The sequence below is a fragment of the Schistocerca piceifrons genome, chromosome 7, assembly GCF_021461385.2.
Source record: "Schistocerca piceifrons isolate TAMUIC-IGC-003096 chromosome 7, iqSchPice1.1, whole genome shotgun sequence".
Lineage (NCBI taxonomy): Eukaryota > Metazoa > Arthropoda > Insecta > Orthoptera > Acrididae > Schistocerca > Schistocerca piceifrons.
This window is the reverse complement of record NC_060144.1, coordinates 16,229,120-16,254,103: the sequence shown is the minus strand read 5'-3', so window position 1 is coordinate 16,254,103 and position 24,984 is coordinate 16,229,120.

Sequence of the window (24,984 nt, the reverse complement as noted above, 5' to 3'; positions counted from 1 at the left end):
GCGAGTCCAGTGTGGTAATACCCTACCCCGCTCGGTGCGACCGCATCGAACAGTGCAGGTGGAAGAGCTCTTTGAACGAGAGCTTATCCCATCGAGCACGTGAGAGATTCATTGGGCAGACGTCCTGTAGCACGTCCACATCCACCGACGATCATCCACCAGTTGTAAGTCGTGTTACATCTACATCTACATGACTACTCTGCAATTCACATTTAAGTGCTTGGTAGACAGTTCATCGAACCACAATCATACTATCTCTCTACCATTCCACTCCCGAACAGCGCGCGGGAAAAACGAACGCCTAAACCTTTCTGTTCGACCTCTGATTTCTCTTGTTTTATTTTGATGATCATTCCTACCTATGTAGGTTGGGCTCAACAAAATATTTTCTCATTCGGAAGAGAAAGTTGGTGACTGAAATTTCGTAAATAGATCACGCCGCGACGAAAAACGTCTTTGCTTTAATGACTTGCATCTCAACTCGAGTATCATATCTGCCACACTCTCCCCCCTATTACGTGATAATACAAAACGAGCTGCCCTTTTTTGCACTCTTTCGACGTCCTCCGTCAATCCCACCTGGTAAGGTTCCCACACCGCGCAGCAATAGTCTAACAGAGGACCAACGAGTGTAGTGTAAGCTGTCTCTTTAGTGGACTTGTTGCATCTTCTAAGTGTCCTGCCAATGAAACGCAACCTTTGGCTCGCCTTCCCCACAATATTATCTATGTGGTCTTTCCAACTGAAGTTGTTCGTAATTTTTACACCCAGGTACTTAATTGAATTGACGGCCTTGAGAATTGTACTATTTATCGAGTAATCGAATTCCAACGGATTTCTTTCGGAACGCATGTGGATCACCTCACACTTTTCGCTATTTAGCGTCAACTGCCACCTGCCACACCGTACAGCAATCTTTTCTAAATCGCTTTGCAACTGATACTGGTCTTCGGATGACCTTACTAGACGGTAAATTACAGCATCATCTGCGAACAACCTAAGAGAGCTGCTCAGATTGTCACCCAGGTCATTGAGATAGATCATAAACGGCAGAGGTTCCAGGACGCTTTCCTGGGGAACACCTAATATCACTTCAGTTTTACTCGATGATTTGCCGCCTATTACTACGAACTGCGACCTTCCTGACAGGAAATCACGAATCCAGTCGCACAACTGAGACGATAGTGGAGGAATGGAACGCCTTATGACGAGGACTGCTTACCCACATCGTGACCAGCGTGGGACCACGTCGCAGAGCGCGCGTTGACGTCTACGGTGATCTCACGCTAGTTTAATGTCCATGGGGCCGTCACGAATCGCGGTGACTTTGCATGTATGGTGCAGGTTTCATCGAGCTGTGTTACTTGGCAATGACACATCGGGCGGCAGTTACTTCGGTGTACTTTGGCTGGTCTGCTGAAACGGCAGCCGACGTCCCTCGCTGCCGTGACGCGGGCCGCCGGCCAGCCTGAGCCCGCCCCACCCCGGCGGCCGGCGCAGCCCCGCACAGTAGCGGCAGCGGGTGCGCGCGGCGCGTGGCGCGTGGCGCGTGTTGCCGGTTTGCCTGCTCGCCAGGCGCCGCCGCCGCCGCGCGGTCCGACGTAATTTGGTGCCGGCTCGTTTAATCACATCCCCCGCCGCCCCCGCCACCACCGCCGCCGCCGCCGCCCCTGCAGAAGACAATTACCTCGCCCTCGGTGGCTGCAGCGCGAATCCTTGCAATTAATCACACTCTCCCAGCTCCTGACATTTCATTAGCTTTTTTTTTTCCTCTCTCTCCTCCTTTACCTCCTCCTCGCCCTGCTTTCCCCTTTCCGCGGGCCCAATTTAATTAACATGGCAGTATTCGAGAGTTTAAATTTTTAATAATCAAATTACACTTTATAGCGAACTATGATTAAGGAAATTATGATTCTTTCCTTTCTTATTTTTCATTCTCTTCAACCGCGTCGCCTCCTTAACCTTCTCGCTCAGTAGCCCTTCCCGCGAAGTTGCTTCTATCACTCTTCCTCTTCTTCCGCCGTAGTTTGGGGTCATATTCTCCCCTCGCTATGGAAAGATGTGTTCGTGTAGCGACATTTATTTTCTCTTAAGAAAAGAGGGAATATAACCGCGTAGTACGACCATCAGCGATGTCTCCTGACCAGTCATAATGTCACTAAGAATAATCACTTATTTCTCTGTTTGTAGCGTGTAATTACGGCTGCAAGCTGTATAACAGTTGTTATTTGCCCTGTAGGCAGCATCGACCACACAGCCAAGAACAGTTACAACCGTATTCAGTTAAAGTAACCTACAGAATAAGCTCAGCATTGTGAAAAGTACTGTATACTAAGGAGGTAAAGCTATATTCACCATTACGTTACGTACAAGTCAATTCTTAGAATGGCTTCGTATCGACTATAATAGTATATCTATAATTTTCATAAACAAATATACTTTCTTAATACAAAACAGTACAGAAAGGTAGAATTCATTATTCCAAACATCGACCGTACTCAGTAAGATTACTTGAACCAAGTGAACTTCTAGTACAAAGTTTAATCTGTATATCCTGCTCTTTCAAGTATTCCGCTAATACTGGACTTATTTACATTGAACGTGTAGATGAAGTAGGTAGTACTACTATGTGGAGGTAAAATCTCTTGTAACCACTCCCAAACAGTACTTGTCGCCAAATGAAACTGTGTATGGTTCCAGATCTTTTCACAAACATCTGTGATGTATATACGGTATGCAGACGGAAGCAATGGGTGGTAATACGTATCGAGAACGGGTTTAGCACCTGGGTCTAATGCTCACTAAGCAAATGAGCTAACCACTACGCCACAGTGGCTTTGCACAACTGCCCAGACACTAGCACGCCACCTCCTCAATCCAAATTGCCTCTCACGCCTACACCTGGGTTTCAGGCAGCCTCCCCCATTTAGTTTGCTGCTGAGGAGCCATTCCAACACAGCTGCAGAGCCTCTGCTAGTTCGACTTTACGGGGAATACCAACTGGGCTGAGGCGAGACTGAGAATTTGGATTGAGGAGGGAGACGTGTCAGGGTAGTCCGTACACTTGCGCAAAGCCGCTGTGGCAGGGTCGAGTAGTGGTTAGCGCATCTGCCTCGTGGTACGAATTTTCATTCGTGGCCTCAGTCTCTGTATAGTACCTATTGTGTTTCCTTGTACTTCTGCTTGCTACCATCAAATGATCCAGTCTCGTGAGTTCGATCGTGACCACAGCTTCCAGAAACTAGAAGTATTGTTTAACGTAAATGTTTAATTAGCTTCACACAGTTGGACTGCCGTCGTGGAGAGTAGTCCGGTTGTACGGACGTCATGTCTCTGCCCTTACGTTGGTAACGTTCACGCCATCGAAGGCTCCTGTGTTGGTAACCAGCTTTCTGGACCGTAGGTTTGAACTCAGCATGACGGATTGGTCTTAGACGAAACTGTCCTTCTCTAATGCTCCTCTTTAGTAGGAGGTCCAGTATTTCGTTATGGAAAATCCATCATGTCTGTAGAAAGTGCATTTTAAAAAGATAAGTCTTCTCTCTGCAGCCACAGCTTTCTCTCTTTATCGGTCCTTTTTCGTAGCAGAATCTCATGTCCAGTTAAGTGTCGAACGAATATCCCTACGCGTTGTCCCATAACTCTGAGTAATTCCTTCTTCTCTCCTATTTCTCTTGGAACCGGCACATTAGTTTTTCTGTCAGTCCAATTCTTCTCCAGAACCACATATCCACAGCTTCGAGGCGAGCTTTCTCCTGCTTTGTAACGTCCTGGATTTACATCCGTATGTCAAGATACTCCACACGCACGTCCTTACAAATCTTTTCTTAGCGTGGAACTGTTGGGTCAGAGCCGTCCTGCAGTGCCATTCGGATAAGGCGGAGGGGGCGCAGGGTGGTGCGACCTGATCCATTTCGTCGTGCTCCACGGCCTTCCACCAACCATTCGGCACTCACTTTGCACTGCCGCAACACTTCGTCCCACACGAGCAGCTATTTCCTGAATGGATGGATCACATTCTCTCATGGCAATAATGCGCTCTCTTTCAAACTGACTGATTAGACGGTGCGGTTCGCGCATACGTCTGCGAGACATCCTGCACGTCTGATCAAGTCACACTGGTCCATTACCATAGATCTATAGCGACAACGAGAGCCGCAGGCACATTTTACCGGTAGGTGGTGTTGCGCTGCGATATCGATGTTGACCTTGAACCCTCGGACCCATATGGTTCAAATACTACTGTTTTCTGTGGAACATAATAATGTACATGTCCTCTGAATATAAATGTTCTGTCCCTATTCGTTCAACGTGTTCTGTTTTTTATGAATATTGCACCTTACCTTCCCTAACTCTTACGAAATTCTCTCTCTCTCTCTCTCTCTCTCTCTCTCTCTCTCTCTCTCTCTCTCTCTCCCCCCTATTCAGCTCAGCTTATTGAATCTGACGCGCACCTAGCGTCTCGTCAAGTGATACCAACAAGCTTGAGCCGGTGTGGCCGTGCGGTTCTAAGCGCGTCAGTTTGGAACCGCGTGACCGCTACGGTCGCAGGTTCGAATCCTGCCTCGGGCATGGATGTGTGTGATGCCCCTAGGTTAGTTAGGTTTAAATAGTTCTAAGTTCTAGGGGACTGATGACCTCAGCAGTTAAGTCCCATAGTGCTCAGAGCCATTTGAATCATTTTGAACCAACAAGCTTGCACAGACGCAGACATGCCAACAGTCATCGCCCAAACGCCATTTGTTTTGAAGCAAGCGAGCTGCAATATACTGGGTAGAGAGGATGAAGTTGGACAGAACAGAGACATTCTAGGATGAAACTCGAAGTTAGCATTCCACTTCCAGTATTTGCCAGCAAAAAGTGGCGCACATCGTAGCACTCATGTGTGTTCAGCATACAGGGTATCTCTCCTGAGAGTTTTCTGGCGAATTTTCTCTGGTGTTTCGGCAGGTACTTGAAATTTCGTTCTTGCTATGTGTAGACGTAGCCAGCCCAAACAAATACAGCTCGTCACGTCTTTTATACCGCGACCAGAGTCGACGGAAAGCGTCGGTTTCTTTCCCGTTACAAACGAAATGACTTTCAAACCGGAATTTTACGTGCTGTTCCGACGGAGCGGTCCCATATTAGTCTAGAGCGACATTTGTGTCGTTGGAACGTACTAACAGGGTCACTGGAACACGAAGAACGGTCAGCGCTCCACCACCGGCAGCGCCGCCTTGCCCCACTGCTCAGTCGCTCACCGTGACGGAGACAAGCTGGTGGTGGCTCCATTATGCTATGGGGAACAATCACGTGGACATCCGTGGGTCCAGTAGAGCTCGTGCAGTTCACCATAGCGGCCAAGGAATACCGTACAATGGTAACAGACCAAGTGCATCACTTCATGACGATCACGCTTCCCGACGGCAGTGACATTTTTCAACAAGTAAATGCGCCATGTCACTAGACTGGAAGTGTGATGAAACGGTAAGAGGAACACCGTGGCGAGTTCCAATTCCCACCCCCCCACGCCGAGATTTACGGGAATTATATGAAGATTGGTGATGTTGCAGCTCTCGACAAATGAAATTACAATGAAATCCAGACCATTACCTGCTTACAGGCGTTGATAAATATCGACGGGGACAGTTGAAAATGTGTACCCTGACCGGGACTCGAACCCGGGATCTGCTGCTTACATGGCAGACGTTCTGTCCGACTGAGCCACCAGTGACACATTGGACTCACTACTCGCTGCAGTCAATCTACCGATTGCCGTAAGAGTTTGAGCAATGTGAGTGCATCCGCACTGAAGAAGATCAATGGCCGGTAAGGTAGTGTCCCCGTTGACATTTGTCAACGCCTCTATGGAGATAATGGTCTGGATTTCATTGCAATTTCATTTACGGAAATTCGGTGGCTTGTGTGTGCAAATGTGGTGACAACTCCCTACAGAGATCCACGAAGAGCTCATTGCTTCCATGCCACGACGCTTCGCCGCTGTTATCCGTGCCAAAGGCAGACAGACGAGCTGTAAGGTACATGGACATAATGCTGTGACTGATCAGTGTATAGTCCGGGTAATCTGCACGTCATGAGTTACACTCAATCAACAGAAGCACACAGTTTTGTAACCGTAATTCTTGTCTTATTTCGTCAAAATTTCGACATCAGACTGTACCTCTTTATGAGCAGTTTTTGAAAACATTTTAAATTCGGTCAATAATTACGCGAAATATAGAAAAGCAAATTTTTGTTACGCCTAGAAGCCTTTAGATAGGCAAACTGATTCTGTGTTCTGGAAAAGCACTTTCGACATACAGGTAACTGGATTTATGATTTCGTGTCATAATGATGACAGCTGGCGAAGTTTAGGGTGTATCATCGAACAAAACGAAAGGTGTATCTGCGGTTCCCCAAACAAGCGTTACAGGTCCTCTGCTTTAGGAGACTATCTGAGTAGCCCTCTTAGATTGTTTGCAGATGATCTTATCGTTTATCGTCTAGTATAGTCAATAGATCAAAAAGAATTACAAAATTATTTGGATAATGTATTTGCTTAGTGAGTTAAGTAGCAACTGACGCAGAATAATAAAAAGTGAGAGGCCCTCCGTATGAGTACTAAATAAATTCCGCTAAATTTCTTTTTCATGAAAAATACACAAACTTAATGTTGTCAAGTCAACTAAATGGGTATGGATTGCAATTACGAATGACATAAACTGGAATCATTATAAAGAAAATGTTTTGGTGAAGGCGAACCAACGCTGTGTTTTATTGGCTGCGCACTTAAAAGATTACACAAATCGACAAAAGAAACTCCATATACTACAACTGTCTGTTCTGATCTGGAGTACTGCGGCACCATGTCGGGTCCTTACCAAATAGGATTGATGGTGGTCACTGAAAGTGTTCGAAGAAGGGCAGCTCGTTTTGTATTATCACGAAACTAGGGAGACGGTGACGCGTATGTGCAAGCGAGTTGGGGCAGCGGTTATTAAAACAAAGGCATTTTTCGCTGCGGTGAGATCATTTTTAGAAATTTCAATCACCAGCTTTGTGTTCCCAATGTCTAAATATTTTCAGTACTCCCATCCACATAAAACAAATCAGTGCTCGCACGGAAAAATCTGGTTGTTCATTTTTTCCAGGTGCGATTCGAGAGTGAAACTGTAGAAAAGTATTCTCAAAGTGCTGCCTTGACTCCTCTGCTAGACACTTACGTGTGCATCGGAGTCGTCATATAAATGTAGAATAACGTTGTAGTCTCTTCTTGCAGCTAATTTAATTTCTATGAAATGTCTCTTCCTACAACCTCGAAATTCAATAATACTGTTTTAATTGGTGACCACGCCATGCTTACAGGGAATTTTATTCATATGTTTTAATTTCCAGCCGCAGGAGTTACTTGAGGTCAAGGGATTAAATTTTCGAAATTCTCCCTACAAAGGCATGAAAGGAGAGGGGGCAAAACTGCAGTCAATGATAGTTTTCATTTCTGGCCAGACGAGAAGGTTGCAATTAACGAATGTTCCAAATTTTGAGCCGTGTGCGGCTCGCGTTGGTGCCGTTGGTAGGTCGGCATCGTGTAATAGGGATAGTGGTGTCTCGGTTTCTTCTTCTGTGTACTGGCGCCATTATACGTTTGCTAGCGTTGTCTGTCCCCGAGTGGCAGCAGCAGCGTTTATCGATATCTAGTACCCATACTATCTTTGGAAGGACGTGAAGTGTTTTCCGGGGCGGGTGTGTCTGTAGTTCGGCTGGGACGGAGCAGCAGAGAGGTCTGGCAGCGCAGGACGTGCCGGGACCGCTGGCAGCACGCAGCCATTGCCAGATCGAGGGGCCGTAGTTGCGACGGCCACAACCTCGTTGTCCACCTGACCCAGCACGTTGAGTAGAGTGAACGTTAATCCAGTAGTGAAACCTCCACTATTTGGTGATCACGCCGTTTGTTCGTACATTGCTGCTCGAGGGTCGCCGTGAGACGAACAGCAGCAAGTGGAGCGTGTCGAGTTGGCGGAATCTATTAGGCGTCTTCTACTGCCTGTTATTAGTTTTGGAATTTTGTGTTATTATTTGGTGAAGAGCAACCAGCGGTATTTTACTGCCTAGTGGCCACTGACGTCCCATTACCTGCCCTGAAGGTCAGCGTATTTTTGCGGCAGTGTACCTTTCCTCGCCTTGCCGATGCTGTCCGGCATGACGTGTAGTTCGACAGCCTCCTCTACTGCGGTGTGGATTGTGGTTTCTTTTGTCTACTTTCGCTGTAGTGGTTCCTTCTGCCTTTCGATATTTTAAACACCGGATTCTGAAGACGCAGTGCTGTCTGCCACTTCACCCTCGCTTGAATTATTCCATCGTTGTACTGGTTATCACACGTTAGGTGGATTTGGTAAGAGGATTGATCGGCATTTAAACTGTCCCTAGTTTGAGTTGCCATCCTGTTAGGTGAGCATAACTCTTGGCTGCCTGTGTCACCGCTTACACAACTGTAGGGATTTTTCTCAGGTCTATCCTTGGGGCACTGTCTGTTTATTTTGGTATTTTTAACGTGTAAATGTCTTCCTCATTTGTGATTCAGGCCTTCAGCCGTTAATTGTTCTGAAGTATTGCTTGTGGCCTTCAGCCGACAAATAATATTGAATTCTCTCTTCTTCATCTACATCTACATCTACATCCATACTCCGCAAGCCACCTGACGGTCTCCCTTCTATTCCAGTCTCGTATTGTTCGTGGAAAGAAGAATTGTCGGTATGCCTCTGTGTGGGCTCTAATCTCTCTGATTTTATCCTCATGGTCTCTTCGCGAGATATACGTAGGAGAGAGCAATATACTGCTTGACTCTTCGGTGAAGGTATGTTCTCGAAACTTCAACAAAAGCCCGTAACGAGCTACTGAGTGTCTCTCCCGCAGAGTCTTCCACTGGAGTTTATCTATCATCTCCGTAACGCTTTCGCGATTACTAAATGATCCTGTAACGAAGCGCGCTGCTCTCCGTTGCATCTTCTCTATCTCTTCTATCAACCCCATCTGGTACGGATCCCACACTGGTGAGCGGTATTCAAGCAGTGGGCGAACAAGTGTACTGTGACCTACTTCCTTTGTTTTCGGATTGCATTTCCTTAGGATTCTGGCAATGAATCTCAGTCTGGCATCTGCTTTACCGACGATCAACTTTATATGATCATTCCATTTTAAATCACTCCTAATGCGTACTCCCAGATAATTTATGGAATTAACTGCTTCCAGTTGCTGACCTGCTATATTGTAGCTAAATGATAAGGGATCTTTCTTTCTATGTATTCGCAGCACATTTCACTTGTCTACATTGAGATTCAATTGCCATTATTCGCTGCAGATTCTCCTGCATTTCAGTACAATTTTCCATTGTTACAACCTTAATAAGGCCTTTAGATGCCTTTTGTGGCAGCCAGTTTCTTTTTTTTTCTTTTTTTTTAATGATTGCTTTTAAAAAAATTATTACCTTAAATAAAGTGTATGTGTTTACTGTGCAACCAACGGTAACTGATTAGGCCCCGTGCACACCTTTTTCTGCTTTCCCTAAGACCCACGTGTCAAATTTGACTCGCTGTTACTGCCAAACGTTTTCATAGCGTCTGATACAAGCTTCACGCGGGCCCTCACATTTCTTCGGTTCGCGTTACGCGCGGAAAAGAAGGAATTGTCGGAGTTGCAGTAGAAGGCCGATGGCCGGCGCGGCGCTGGAGACGCCAGACACGGGGATCAATGTTGTACTTTGCCGGCATCCAATTAAAGGTATTGGAACTCGACGGCGTGAGGGCGGAGAGAGGGGGAGGAGCTAATTAGCCGCGGCCGTGGATGAAAGGGGGGAGGGGTAGAGGGAGGGTTAGGACGGCGGCAGGACAGTGGCGGGGGGGGGGGGGGGGGGGGAGGGCAGCGGAACGCAGCTGCGGCCCCCTGCTGCACCTAGCTGCGACGGTGCGGCCGCGTCTGCACAGGCCGGCGGCCCAGCACGTCCTGAAGCCGGCAGGGCGTCTCCGTTCACCGTGGTAGAGACCTGCAGCCGTCTGCAGAGGCGCACACCTACTGCCGCTTGTTCTCTTGTCTGGCACCCTGGCGTGGATCCAGAGAGGCGAGAGGGGGAGGGAGCGCTATTTCGTACTGCCATCCCGCCTCCCCTCATCTACATAACATCATTGGCTGAGGATGGCACGGTGGTCAGTCGCGACCAGAACGGCGGTACGTTCCTCTTTTATCCCACCCTTTTCCACTGCAAGACGTGAGGAGTCGCTCGGATTCCATTTTAAACTGTAGGTCCCCCTTTGCCCGGTTGGATAACTGCGGCAGACTAGGGACACGAAAGTCGGTGAAGACTTCCCCGCGCCATTCAGCAACATTCCTATCTTGGATTTAATTATAACAATATCAATAGTATGTACAAAATTTCATATGATAGATAGTAATTTGCTTAGGGTGTATTAAAAAGAATCATCCGATTTAAAAAATCATAACTATCATACTATTTTAGATAGGGTGTATGGTCCATACATCTTTGCTGAGAACATTGTTACAGGAAGCACGTATCTCGATATGCTTGTAACTTTATTTTCCCACAGTTGGAGACTAATTCGAATGACTTCGTTTACCAACAGGGTGGAACACTGTAACACCGGCATGTCGAAGTGCGGGTAATTTTTAAGTCAAAGGATTACTGAGCGATGGATCGGTCGCACTGGACCAAATGATTCAGCGTTGCGTTAACGGCCTGCAAGGTCACCGTACCTGACTGTATGTCGTTATTTCTTGTGGGGATTCATGAAAGACTCTGTTTATGTGCCTCTGTTACCAACAACAATGAATGAACTGAGACATCGCATGACAGCAGGTGTGGAAGCTGTAACTCTAGACATGCTCGCTGCAAGTGGGAACAATTTGAATATTGAACACCTACGAAAAGGTATGAAAAAAATGTTTTTGATTTCCCCGTTCATCAAAAAACAAAATTCATTGTATGTGTTTATTAGTTTCAGAAATATAGACGTGCCAAATCAGATGGTTCTTTTTGATACAACTTGTATTACGAAAGAAACCACTTACTTTTATCAGTGTTTCACTTCGCATTACTTTTGTGTCATAGGTCTGTAGCCCATGGCTATGTGAACGTGTGAATGAGGGGAATGTTGTTTGATTCTCTGAGTCCTTTCTGCCCACGGTTCGGGAAAGTCAGTGTTTCCGTTTGTTTATATTTCTCCTTATGTAAGGCCCTTTCCCATTTCGTTTGCCTCGCTCAGCTCCCTGTGGTTTTCCGGTTCCACCTGTGGACTCAAAAATCGTGTCCGATTTGTTGTCTACTTAATTCTGCAAGACGTGCAATTATGCTCTGTGTTTGTGTGCATGATGCTGTTCCCCTTCAACACTGCCATAGGCTCTGGAACGGGTGCAGCAGGTACTGTCAGTCCGTTGCTTTTTGGCCGGAAATGCTCTCTGCAGCCGGTGAGTCCGCAAGCCCATCTATAGAGGGAGCACTCAAATAAGCAATCTAAAATTGTTAAACATATCTTACAACTATATAGAATTCCTTGTCATTTTTATTTTCCAAAAATTACGTAAGAAACTTGGAAACTTACGTACATAACTATGCAAACGCTTTTACTAAATGTTCGTTGGAGGATGAGAGGGAATATGTGTGTGTGTGTGTGTGTGTGTGTGTGTGTGTGTGTGTGTGTGTGTGTGTGTGTGTGTGTGGGTCATGACATCCCGCTTCTTGAATCCCTCCTTCTGTTTAGTACCCTCTGCGTGCAGCATTCTTCTCAATTCTTCGCAGTAGCTTAGCACATGGATGGCGCATAGCTTAACGTCTCGATATGACATTATCCTAGTATATTATGCAGTAGACGTAAGATGCACCAACGGCATACTGGTTGAAGGGGTCAGACACTGCAAGGTTTGTGAAGCAGGATGATCGTTTCATAAGTCTGATAAAAAAGCAAGAAAAAATGTTCATTCCATAAACACCTTACTTCTAAAAAAAAAGGTTCAAATGGCTCTGAGCACTATGGGGCATAACTTCTGTGGTCATGAGGTCATCAGTCCCCTAGAAAATAGAACTACTTAAACCTAAATAACCTAAGGACATCATACACATCCATACCCGAGGCAGGATTCGAACCTGCGAACGTAGCGGTCGAGCGGTCACGCGATTCCAGACTGTAGGGCCTAGAACCGCTCGGCCACTCCGGCCGGCCCTTACTTGTCGACATAGTCTGATTGGAAGGATACACAATTGGTCCAGCGATTCTCAAACTTTTGCATCCCTTGGGAAAAATCTAGGCTGTCAAATTCTACAAAATACTCATTGACTACAATTATCACTTTCTCATTTCATGAAAATTTCTTGCCGGCCGGGGTGGCCGACTGGTTCTAGGTGCAACAGTCTGGAACCGCGCGACGGCTCGACCGCTACGGTCGCAGGTTCGAATCCTGCCTCGGGTATGGATGTGTATGATGTCCTTAGGTTAGTTAGGTTTAAGTAGTTCTAAGTTCTAGGGGACTGATGACCTCAGAAGTGAAGTCCCATCGTGCTCGGAGCCATTTCAAACATTTTTTTTGAAAATTTCTTCCCAGCAAGCAAAAGTTTCAAGATAGGGAACAGGAATAGGTCACATGAGGAACAGTCTGGTGAATAGGGTGGATGAGGAACCAAATCAATTCAAGTCCCAGTTCATACACTTTCGCCATTGTTATCGCTGATGCAGTAAGTCAAGCAGGCAAAAAGGAATACAAACGTCTCAAAAATGAGATCGACAGGAAGTGCAAAATGGCTAAGCAGGCATGGCTAGAGGACAAATGTATGGATGTAGAGGCTTATCCCACTATGGGTAACATAGATACTGCCTACAGAAAAATTAAGGAGACCTTTGGAGAAAAGAGAACCATTTTTATGAATAACAAGAGCTCAGATGGAAACCCAGTTCTAAGCAAAGAAGGGAAAGCAGAAAGGTGGAAGGAATATATAGAGGGTCTGTACAAGGGCGATGTAGTTGAAGGCAATGTTATAGAAATGGAAGAGGATGTAGATGAAGATGAAATGGGAGATATGACAGTGCGTGAAGAGTTTGATAGAGCACTGAAAGACCTAAGTCGAAACAAGGGCCCGGGAGTAGACAACATTCCATTAGAACTACTGACAGCCTTGGGAGAGCCAGTCCTGACAAAACTCTACCATCTGGTGAGCAAAATTGTAAGGTGTCAGACAAATCCAACACCTTCCATGAAAAGCCTGACATGATAAGCAAATCCAGTAATATGTCACATAGCTCCGAATAAATCGTGACATTAAATTAACCAAAGTAATACGAGTAACGAGTGAGCAAATGGAATACCACAGACTAACACAAGAATGCCTAAATGCATGTCATACCTTCCCACCGTGAGACAGACGCAGTTCCGAGGGGAGAAACGAGAACAGAGGCCGAGAGCAGAACCGTGTTAAGCTGGAAGGCCCTACGACAAGGGACGGACGGACACCCACGTCGCCAGCTAACCGCTAGGACCACACCACCCGCAAGTTTTAGCGTGAGACTTTTTCGCGTCTCTGTTACGTTAGGACCACCCCCCAGACCATGTTAAAAGCTAGAGCCCTCCAGAAGAACAGTATAGATCTTACGATAACGCTAAAAGGACCACACCAGCTGCAAGTTTTAGCGTGAGACTTTTACGCGTCTCTGTTACGTTGCAAACTTTAAAAACATTGCCCCACCACGAAAAGTATAATGTTTCTCATTGGATAGACAGAATTTTTGTGGGCGGAGCTTAAGGTTAACATTGAGACCCTGATTGGTCAGATGAAAACACAACCAGATAGTTTTTTTTTAAACCAACTTCGGTAAATTGTAGTAAGGAGAAGTTAGGAGAGAGTTGCTTCCGAGACGGCGAGGTGAGTGGAGCTGTGCTGCCCGCCGCCCCCTGACGAACACCGACAAGGTAATGAACGCACGCGATGCCGCATAACAGCGCATAAAGTTTCACTCAGAACTGCAGAAGTCTCATCTGCTACATCCCCTTTTTGCGTAATACTAGTGTCGATCGTCAATTAAAGCTCATGGTGTTCACATTTGCCACTTGAAGTAAAAATCTGAAACGCGATGATTTTTCTGTTATATAGTTATTGAGAAGCCACATCAGCCACTGTAATTTACGACAAGTTAGATAAGTAATGAAAGATAATTGAAGGTCACTGTAGACCATTTTGATAGTTTTCTCTTTTTTGAAACTTAATTGAAACCTAGATTATAGATGTGATATGGCATAGGTCATCCTTCGATCCATTGTAGAACTTGGAAACCCATTCAGGGAATATTCGTTCACATTTTTGTTGAACGCAGTTGGTTTTTACCATCCTGTATTAAAACATTTCCTTTTATCAATAGTGCAATTTATAAGCAATGTTTTGTGAGTAGAATAAAATTTCCAGTGGTAATCTTAACTGCTTTTTTGACGTTACTTTACCAGCTAACTAAAAATAGGAAAGCCTTGAACCCCTTCTACTAAATTTAGTTAGTATTAAGATTCTTTTACAGGGAGTGCAGTGGAGCTGACGCTGAAATCATTAAGTATTTGGTTATATCATCGCTAGTCTCACTGAACTCTTCTGAATTCTACATGTCATGTGTGGTCTGGCGTCTCCTTACCAGCAACAGGTCCCAGGATCAAACTAGTCAATTCCCTAAAAAACAGGCTCAGAGCGTCGTTGCGCGAAAGTGGTAGGGAGACACGATATATAACAAACAGACAACCCGCAGAATGTTAGAAAATGTATGGGACAGGCGAGATACCCTCAGACTTTAAGAAGAATATAATAATTCCAATCCCAAAGAAAGCAGGCGTTGACAGATGTGAAAATTACCGAACTATCAGTTTAATAAGTCACAGCTGCAAGATACTAATGCAAGTTCTTTACAGACGAATGGAAAAACTGCTAGAAGCCGACTTCGGGGAAGATCAGTTTGGATTCCGTAGAAATATGGGAACACGTGAGGCAATACTGACCCTACGACTTATTTTAGAAGCTAGATTAAGAAAAGGCAAACCTACGTTTCTAGCATTTGTAGACTTAGAGAAAGCTTTTGACAATGTTGACTGGAATACTCTCTTTCAAGTTCTGAAGGGAGCAGGGGTAAAATACAGGGAGCGAAAGGCTATTTACAATTTGTACAGAAACCAGATGGCAGTAATAAGGGTCGAGGGGCATGAAAGGGAAGCAGTGGTTGGGAAGGTAGTGAGACAGGGTTATAGCCTCTCCCCGATGTTGTTCAATCTGTATATTGAGCACGCAGTAAAGGAAACAAAACAAAAATTCGGAGTAAGTATTAAAATTCATGGAGAAGAAATAAAAACTTTGAGGTTCGCTGATGACATTGTAATTCTGTCAGAGACAGCAAAGGACTTCGAAGAGCAGTTGAACGGAATAGACAGAGTCTTGAAAGGAGGATATAAGATGAACATCAACAAAAGCAAAACGAGGATAATGGAATGTAGTCGAAATAAGTCGGGTGATGCTGAGGGAATTAGATTAGGAAATGAGACACTTAAAGTAGTAAAGGAGTTTTACTATTTGGGGAGCAAAATAACTGATGATGGTCGAAGTAGGGAGGATATAAAATGTACGCTGCCAATGGCAAGGAAAGTATTTCTGAAGAAGAGAAATTTGTTAACATCGAGTATAGGTTTAAGTGTCAGGAAGTCGTTTCTAAAAGTATTTGTATGGGGTGTAGCCATGTATGGAAGTGAAACATGGACGATAAATAGTTTGGACAAGAAGAGAATAGAAGCTTTCGAAATGTGGTGCTACAGAAGAATGCTGAAGATCAGATGGGTAGATCACATAACTAACGAGGAGGTACTGAATAGGTTTGGGAAGGAGTTTGTCGCACAACTTGACTAGAAAAAGGGATCGCTTGGTAGAACATGTTCTGAGGCATCAAGGGATCACCAATTTAGTATTTGAGGGCAGCGTGGAGGGTAAAAATCGTAGAGGGAGACCAAGAGATGAATACACTAAGCAGATTCAGAAGGATGTAGGCTGCAGTACGTACTGGGAGATGAAGAAGCTTGCACAGGATAGAGTAGCATGGAGGGCTGCATCAAACCAGTCTCAGGACTGAAAACCAAAACAACAACAACATCGCTAATGCGTGGGATGGTGCGTTATCCTAGTGTAACAGCACTTTCTTGCGTGCCAACATTCGTCTTTTTTCAGTAAACGCAAGTTTCAGACACGCCAACAGTGAAGCATAATACGTTCCATTTATGGTTTTACCTTTTTCCAAGTAATCTATGAGGCTTATTCATAGGAATCCCAAAAACAATGGCCATCACTTTATTAACTGACAAAACGGTATTTGCCTCCTTCGGTGCACTTTCACCAGCCAGAGACCATTGTCTTGACGGCCGTTTTGGCTCTGGTGTGTTGATAGATCCACGTTTCATTAAAATTCACAAATCAGGGCAAAAAAACCTTCGGTTGCGAATAAACATCGTCAGGAACTGCGCTGAAATGCTGCACCAGATGCGCTTTCGGTCGACTGTGAGCTATTGCGACACACACCTCGCGCACAGCTTCTTGAAAGCCAATTCTCGGTGCAGGATACTACGAACTCGCTCAGTCGAAATAGTTACAGTCTCAGCAATCTCACGAATATTTGTTCGGCGGCCTTGCGTTACTATATCATGGATTTTGTCAATAGTTTACTCTGTGGTGGTCTTAACTGGTGGGCCGGAACGCGTTTCGTCTTCTATGCTTGCCCAACCACGTTTAAATTCATTAATCCGAAAATAAATGGTCTTCAATGGTGGTGCAGTCCGCGGGAACGTCATCCAGTTCTGTTTTGATTTGTGTGACAGTGTAACCCTTCCAATGAAAACGTGTAATAATAGCACGAGATTCGGATATTTCCAGATTGAATCGCGGTCGACACACTGACCGACTCAGGCAGCTGTCTAGATCTAAATACACACTCCGCAATCCACCATACGGTACGTGGCGGCGGGTACCTCGTACCACAACTAGCATCTTCTCTCCCTGTTCCACTGTCTATATGCCTCTGTACGAGCCCTAATCTCTCTTATCTTTGTGGCCTTTCCGCTAAATATAAGTTGGCTGCAATAAAATTGTACTGCAGTCAGCCTCAAACGCTGGTTCTCTAAATTTCCTCAGTAGCGATTCACGAAAAGAACGCCTCCTTTCCTCTAGAGACTCCCACACGAGTTCCTGAAGCATTTCCGTAACACTCGCGTGATGATCAAACCTACCAGTAACAAATCTAGCAGCCCGCCTCTGAATTGCTTCTATGTCCTCCCTCAATCCGACCTGATAGGCATCCCAAACGCTCGACCAGTACTCAAGAATAGGTCGTATTAGTGTTTTATAAGCGGTCTCCTTTACAGATAAACCACATCTTCCCAAAATTCTACCAATGAACCGAAGACGACTATCCGCCTTACCCACAACTGCCATTACATGCTTGTCCCACTTCATATCGCTCTGCAATGTTACGCCCAAATATTTAATCGACGTGACTGTGTCAAGCGCTACACTACTAGTGGAGTATCCAAACATTACGGGATTATTTTTCCTAATCATCTGCGTTAATTTACATTTATCTATATTTAGATTTAGCTGCCATTCTTTACGCCAATCACAAATCTTTTCCAAGTCATCTTGTATCCTCCTACAGTCACTCAACGACGACACCTTGCCGTACACCACAGCATCATCAGCAAACCGCCGAACATTGCTATCCACTCTATCCAAAAGATCATTTATGTAGATAGAAAACAAAAGCGGACCTCCCACACTTCCCTGGGGCACTGCAGATCATACCCCACCTCCGATGAGCACTAACCATCAAGGACAACGTACGGGGTTCTATTACTTAAGAAGTCTTCGAGCCACTCACATATTTGGGAACCAATCACATATGCTCGTACCTTAGTTAGGAGTCTGCAGTGGGGCACCGAGTCAAACGCTTTCCGGAAGTCAAGGAATATGGCATGCGTCTGATACCCTTCATCCATGGTTCGCAAAATATCATGTGAAAAAAGGGCGAGTTGCGTTTCGCAGGAGCGATTCTTTCTAAAGCCGTGCTGATGCATGGACAGCAACTTCTCTGTCTCAAGGAAATTCATTAAATTCGAACTAAGAATATGTTCGAAATCCTGCAACAAACCGATGTTAAGGATATTGGTCTGTAATTTTGAGGATCCGTCCTTCTACCCTTCTTATATACAGGCGTCAACTGCGCTTTTTTCCTGTCGCTCGGGACTTTACGTTGAGCAAGAGATTCGCGATAAATGCAAGCTAAGTAAGGAGCCAATGCAGTAGAGTACTCTCTGTAAAACCGAATTGGAATCCCATCAGGACCTAGTGATTTATTTATTTTCAACCCATTCAGCTGCTTTACAAACCCAGGGATGTCTATCACTATGTCCTCCATACGGGAATCTGTACGAGACTTAAACGGCGGTATGTTTGTACGATCCTCCTGCGTGAAAGATTTCTCTAATGCTAAATTTAAAATTTCAGCTTTCGTTTTGCTGTGTTCCGTTGCCAGGCCAGACTGATCAGTAAGTGACTGGATGGAATCCTTCGACCCGCTTACCGATTTTACGTAAGTCCAGAATTTCCTTGGGTTTTCAGCAAGATCTTTTGCTAAGGTATGACGGTGGTACTGCTTGTATGTTTCGCGCATCGCTCTTTTTACAGCAGCACGAACCTCTACTAACTTTTGCCTGTCCTCATTCTCCCGATCTTTCTTGTACCGCGAATATAACTGTCTTTGCTTCCTGAGCATTCTCCGAATTGCGCTGTTAAACCACGGTGGGTCTTTTCCGTCCGTAACCCACTTTTTTGGCACACACTTGTCCAATGCGCGATTTTCAATGTGTTTAAAATTTGCCCATAATTCTTCCACGTCCACCGTACCTGAAGTAAATGAAGCCGATTCATTTACTAAGTGGGATGCTAACAACTTCTCATCTGCTCTTTCTAGTAAGAATACTCTCGAAGCCTGTCAACAATGAACTGTACACTGTGCATTGTTGAAATTCTTTATACGGTCTCTACGAATGTGTGACAAAGTGTTTCATTCCTTCCTGAAAATTTACCGGACTTACCAAGCCACCCTCGTATCAGTGAAAAAGTTGTAGATAGGCATCAGCTAAACAACTGTCGCCTTGACACATGGCAACGGGAACCACACACAACAGACATGGCAACAGGATCTTTGGAAGGACACACACTCAGACACAGACACACATGTAGAAGCACACACAGAAAATGACACAAACACGTCAACATGGCCGAACACACACACACACACACACACACACACACACACACACACACACACACACACACACACACACCACATAACATATGGAGCACAACACCTGAAATAGATGAATAATACAGTTCTAAGAAAAGGAAACGTAGCACGTGATTGATCAGTATATGTAAACAGCACTTTAATATGATAACTGATCAATGTTTGGGATAATGACTAACGAAAACAATGAGAAAAGCATCACGCCTAAGAAATACGGCATTCCGGAAGGCGAGGCTCGAAGTTTAAATAACGAGATTGCCCTTGTGTCTGTGGCGTTGGTGAAAGGGAGCAGCATTACGCTCACAAATATACAACGTAACTGAACACTGCAAAATTAAATCTAGATGTAGCAACACAGATAGTGCGACAGGTATGCCCTACGTAAACACATTAAAATATGTAATAAGTAGTCTTAGTTCTTAGACCGTAGAAAGAAACAAATACACACAGTCACTGGTGATTCATTTCACTCAGTGATATAAGAAGACATAATTTCGTATGCTACTTCATGTGATACAGACCTGATGATCTGCTAAGGCCCTGGAGTAGCAACAACACGAAATTTGTATATTATTTATATGTTAAACTTCGTTTCAACAGGAAAAGGAAAGCTGCAAATCTTTCTTGCCTGTCCTATTAATTCATCTAAATTAATAACATTTATTAAATCACACCCTCCGTCTCCTGCAACTAATTTAATGTTCTTCGTAATGTGGAGTAACGTATGTTGTTATATTTAAAATTCTAGAATGTACGAACTGTTTTCATAATATTAGGTTCGAATGGCTCCAAGCACTATGGGACTTAACATCTGAGGTCATCGGTCCCTAGACTTAGAACTACTTAAACCTAACTTACCTAAGGACATCACACACATCCATGCCCGAGTGAGGATTCGAACCTGCGACCGTAGCAGCAGCGCGGTACCGGACTGAAGCGCCTAGAACCGCTCGGCCACAGCGGCCGGCTAATATTAGGCATCAGCTTCTTAAATAAGCACAAATGAAATGAAACAGACATTTGTAGCATATACGAACTTACATGAAGTTCTTTTTAGTCAGTGTACACAGATGAAACACACAGATATTTTAAAACAAGACATTCGGAACACCTCAAAGTTCGAAAGAGTATATTCCCTGAACCACGACCATCACACAACAAAAACAGAGACAGATTTAAAAGGACTAAAATTTATCCATAAGCTATACCAAAAACTTGCTATAGAATAAAGTTTCCGTGTACAGAATGAAATGTGCAGAAGAGAAACAGATTTCAGACGAGTACACTAAAACCGCAACAGCGCGCTACTGAACACATTAACGGTACCGTACTGCAAGATAACACGACACAAAGAGATAAAAAACACACACACCGCGAGAGAGAGAGAAAGAGACAGAGAGAGAGAGAGAGAGAGAGAGAGAGAGAGGTCGAAAAGGACCAAAGGCACCGCAGCAACATAGACATTTTGTTTTGTGAAGTTCATGTCTGTGGAATCTGTACTTACTGCACATCTGGGAGTATTTATTTGCTGTGTCCTACCATAGAGAACCCCACATTCAACACTATAAACTTTTCAGTGTTACAGTATTTTGCAAGACCTACAGTTCAGCGGTGTTACTGGTCACAATGATTCTGGACGTATGACAAGAGTTGACTCAGAGCTATGGAGATAAATATAGGAAAGTATATATGTGCTTCAATACGTTATTTGACGATAACGTTTGTCCACTGTTGCAGGACGACGACACTACCTCCCCGCTACAGCACCATACCGTGCGTTTTTCGCAAGCCAGTTTAACGACATAAAAATATTCCAATCCATCTTATAATGAAGGCATGACCATCGAAAGGCGTAGCAGAGTTAAAAAATAAATTTAAAAAAGGGTGACTGAAGCAGTGATCTATGATTTGTTGTATAACAATGATTGTGCACTGCCTAGTTTTACAAGGTAGTGTCATCACAATTGACGTGGCAGCCAGCCAGAAGGTGTATTCGAAGAGGACTGGGCGTCCATTATAATGCCCCTATGGTAGCGGGCCCCGAGGGATGAGAAAATGATGAGACAGATTAGGAAGCGTAGCGAGGCATACAGACAGTGATTTTTCCATCCCCCAGTGCAGGAATAGAATACTAAACGGAACTGACAACACTGCTACGATGAACGATGTGCCATACACTGTACAGTGGCTTGCTATTTATGTATATGTGGATGTGTTAAAGTCTAGAAATACGGATAACTGTTAGTCAGCCTATGACAGGCTTCCCCTCGTGAGACAACTCGTACAGATAGTACAGCGGCCGCGTGTTTCCTCTGCGTGTTGCAGGTGAGTGCGCCGGAGCGCCCGCCGCTGCTTCCCCGTCCTTCTTCGCCCTACGAGGTGAGCCCCAGCTCCCAGGGCTATCCTGCTTCACCTGCACCTGAAACCTGTCGTACCTTGCTGGTTGCTCAGTGGGCTGTTCACGCTCGTGGTCTCGTGCTCTAGTGGCTAGTGTTGCTGCACCTGGATCACGAGGTCCCGGGTTCGATTTCCGGCCGAGTTGGGTATTTTCTCTGCCAGGGGACTGGGTGTGTCTGTTATCCTCATCATTTCATCATCATCATCAGCATCATCATCATTCGTGATATTGGCAAGATTGGACTGCGTAAAAAATTTGAGTGTGAAAAATTGGGAATTTGTACGGGCGCGGATGACCGCGCAGTCCAGCGCCCTACAAATCAAACATTATCAGTGGGCTGTTCACAAACTGAAGGCAGCCCCTATAGATGCACTATAGCTTTACTTCATTTTCTACACGCAGCACTTTAGCAAGAAAAAGGTCACATCAGCATTTAACCAGTATAGTATCTAACTCCCTTGTATAAAACAACTTCAAACGTTTGATTACTTTGCACATGAGTTAGTATGATAAATATTTGGCGTTAAATACGTAAAACCTTTATGATTCGAGACGCAAAACCCTAATTATGTCGGTTTTCTTAGTGTAAGACTATTCGCGCATATACTAATGAAAATCACGTAATAGATTAAAACGTTATGCTAGATGGTGAAGTTTTATCGCATGAACAATCATCATTAAGTAAGCTATATATTCCTTTCCGTTCATTATTTTCTTGGACTGTAAACAAGAAAAATTTAAGAAAAAGTTTCAAATTGTGTCTAAAGTTTGTTGGTAGTCTCTTACGGATGAGTATATACTGGGTAATTTGTGCTCCATTTTAAGAGAAGCTAGTTTTCGAGGTGTCTCAATGATTATAGCTCGTTATCTCCTGAAGTCTTTGTCGTTCAGTGATACACTACTGAATATACCTGCGAAATTATATTTGGATTTTGTGTTAAGAACGAAAATGATATGGTGGTAAAGAACTAACAAATTAAAACATCATACCAAATGCTACAGATTTACTGCTTAATCAGCAAAAAAGAGGTAATCCATAAACATTTTTCCTTGCGTTATTTTGTATAGTGTGTGAGCGAGAAACTGTTTCGTAAAGGTTTAATAATGTTGGAAGTGACGAGTGCTTTAATTCTCAAATAGTGGTTTAATATAATCTGGGTAACTTCTACGTCTTGAGTTACCTCGACTCAACTACCCAGTTTCTATCGGTAATACTTGACATACTGTGTTAAACCTTCAACGTAAAATTGCGTTAGGTTGTGACAGCATCTTAAAGTTTTGAGTTCGGTCAATAATTATGTGAAATGCTGAGGATAAAATTTTTGTTCCCCCTGGAAGGCATTAGATAGGCATGCTGCAGCTGGAACCGGATGACGATACCTCAGGCTAGCCGTTTTGCAAGAGACGGTGATGGGGTCGATGTTGAAAGGCGCGCTGCACCTGGCTCAGTGGTAAGTCCCGGTGGTTTCGCTCTTTTGCTGAGCAGTAGCAATACGGCACAGAAAGTGCTTAGCATTCTACACCTCAAGAGGACGTCCCAGAAACGCGTGCCAGGAGATTACAAGGCGTGAGGAGAGATCGGGCCCGGCGCGATCCTCTGGAGCCGGCTGCAGCCGTCGCTCGCGTCCCGTTCGCCTCTTCCTCGGCTCCAGTCCAGTCCAGTGCTGGAGATGCCGCTAAAGAGAACGCAGCCTCTACCGAACGGGACTGCCGCAGCTTCTGGCGCAGCGAGCGCCAAACTGGAACAGCACGAGACTGGCCCTCTACCGTGTCTCTCAGTGTGTCGGCGGATTATACGCCTCATACCCCCGCTATACACAACGTCAGTCACGTTTCTAAGTGGGTTTGAACGTGGTGTTGTAGTCGGCGCACGAGCTATGGGACTCAGCATCTCAGAGGTGGCGATAAAACGAGGATTTTCCCGTACAATCATTTCACGAGTGTACCGAGAATATCAGGAATCCGGTAAAACATCAAATCTCCAACATCGCTAAGGCTGAAAAAAGATCCCTTAAGAACGGGACCAACGACGACTGGAGACAATCGTTCGACGTGACAGAAGTGCAACCCTTCTGCAAATTGCTGCAGATTTCAGTGCTGGGCCATCAACAAGTGTCAGCGTGCAAACCATTCAACGAAACATCATCGATATTGGCTCTCGGAGCCGAAGGCCCACTCGTGTGTCCTTGATAACTGCGTGACACAAAGCTTTACGCCTCGCCTGGGCCCGTCAACACCGACATTGGACTGTTGATGACTGGATACATGTTGCCTGATCGCACGAGTTTCGTACAAATTCTATCGAACGGATGGACGTGTACGGGTATGGAGAAAACCTCATGAACTATGGACCCTGCATGTCAGCAGGGCACTCTTTAAGTTGGTGGAGGTTCTGTAATGGTGTGGAGCGTGTGCAGTTGGAGTATTTGGGACCCCTGATACGTCAAGATACGATTCTCACAGGTGACACGTACGTAAGCCTCCTGTATGGTCACCTGCATCCATTCATGTCCATTGTGCATTCCGACGGACTTGGGTAATTCCAGCAGGATAATTCGACACGCCATATGTCCAGAATTGCTACAGAGTGGTTCCAGAAACACTCTTCTGTATTTAAAGACTTCCGCTGGCCACCAAACTCGCCAGACATGAACATTGTTGAGCATATCTGGGACGCCTTGCAACGTGCTGTCCAGAAGAGATCTCCACCCCCTGGTACTCCTACGGATTTATGGGCAGTCCTGCAGGATTCGTGGCGTCAGTTTCCTCCAGCATTACTTCAGACATTATTCGAGTCCATGTCACGTAGTGTTGGGCCACTTCCGCGTGCTCGCGCTGGTCCTACACAATATTAGGTAGGTGGACCAGTTACTTTGGCTCTTCAGTGTATGTTAAGTTATGAGGATTGCTTCTGAAATAATAAATAGATTACTTACTTTCTTGCCACCAATCTCGTTTTCAGCTGACTGCCACTTATATATCGCTGTTGTGAAATGCAACTACAGTGCGATAAAATAGTTTGTTTTTTGTCTTCTGTTGTCAGACATATCCACAGCTTGTTCAGGAAAATCGTGTGCAAACTCTGCAATCCAGTGAACAGTGCATCGGTAGCAATATTATCGGTTTTCTTTGCTGTTCAACAAGCGTATTGAGAGAGCCAAAATCTGACTCAGATGCTTCCGTAGTCCGCCGCATTAGTTCAGAGGTCAGAGCGTCTGGCTACTATGCAGAGATTCC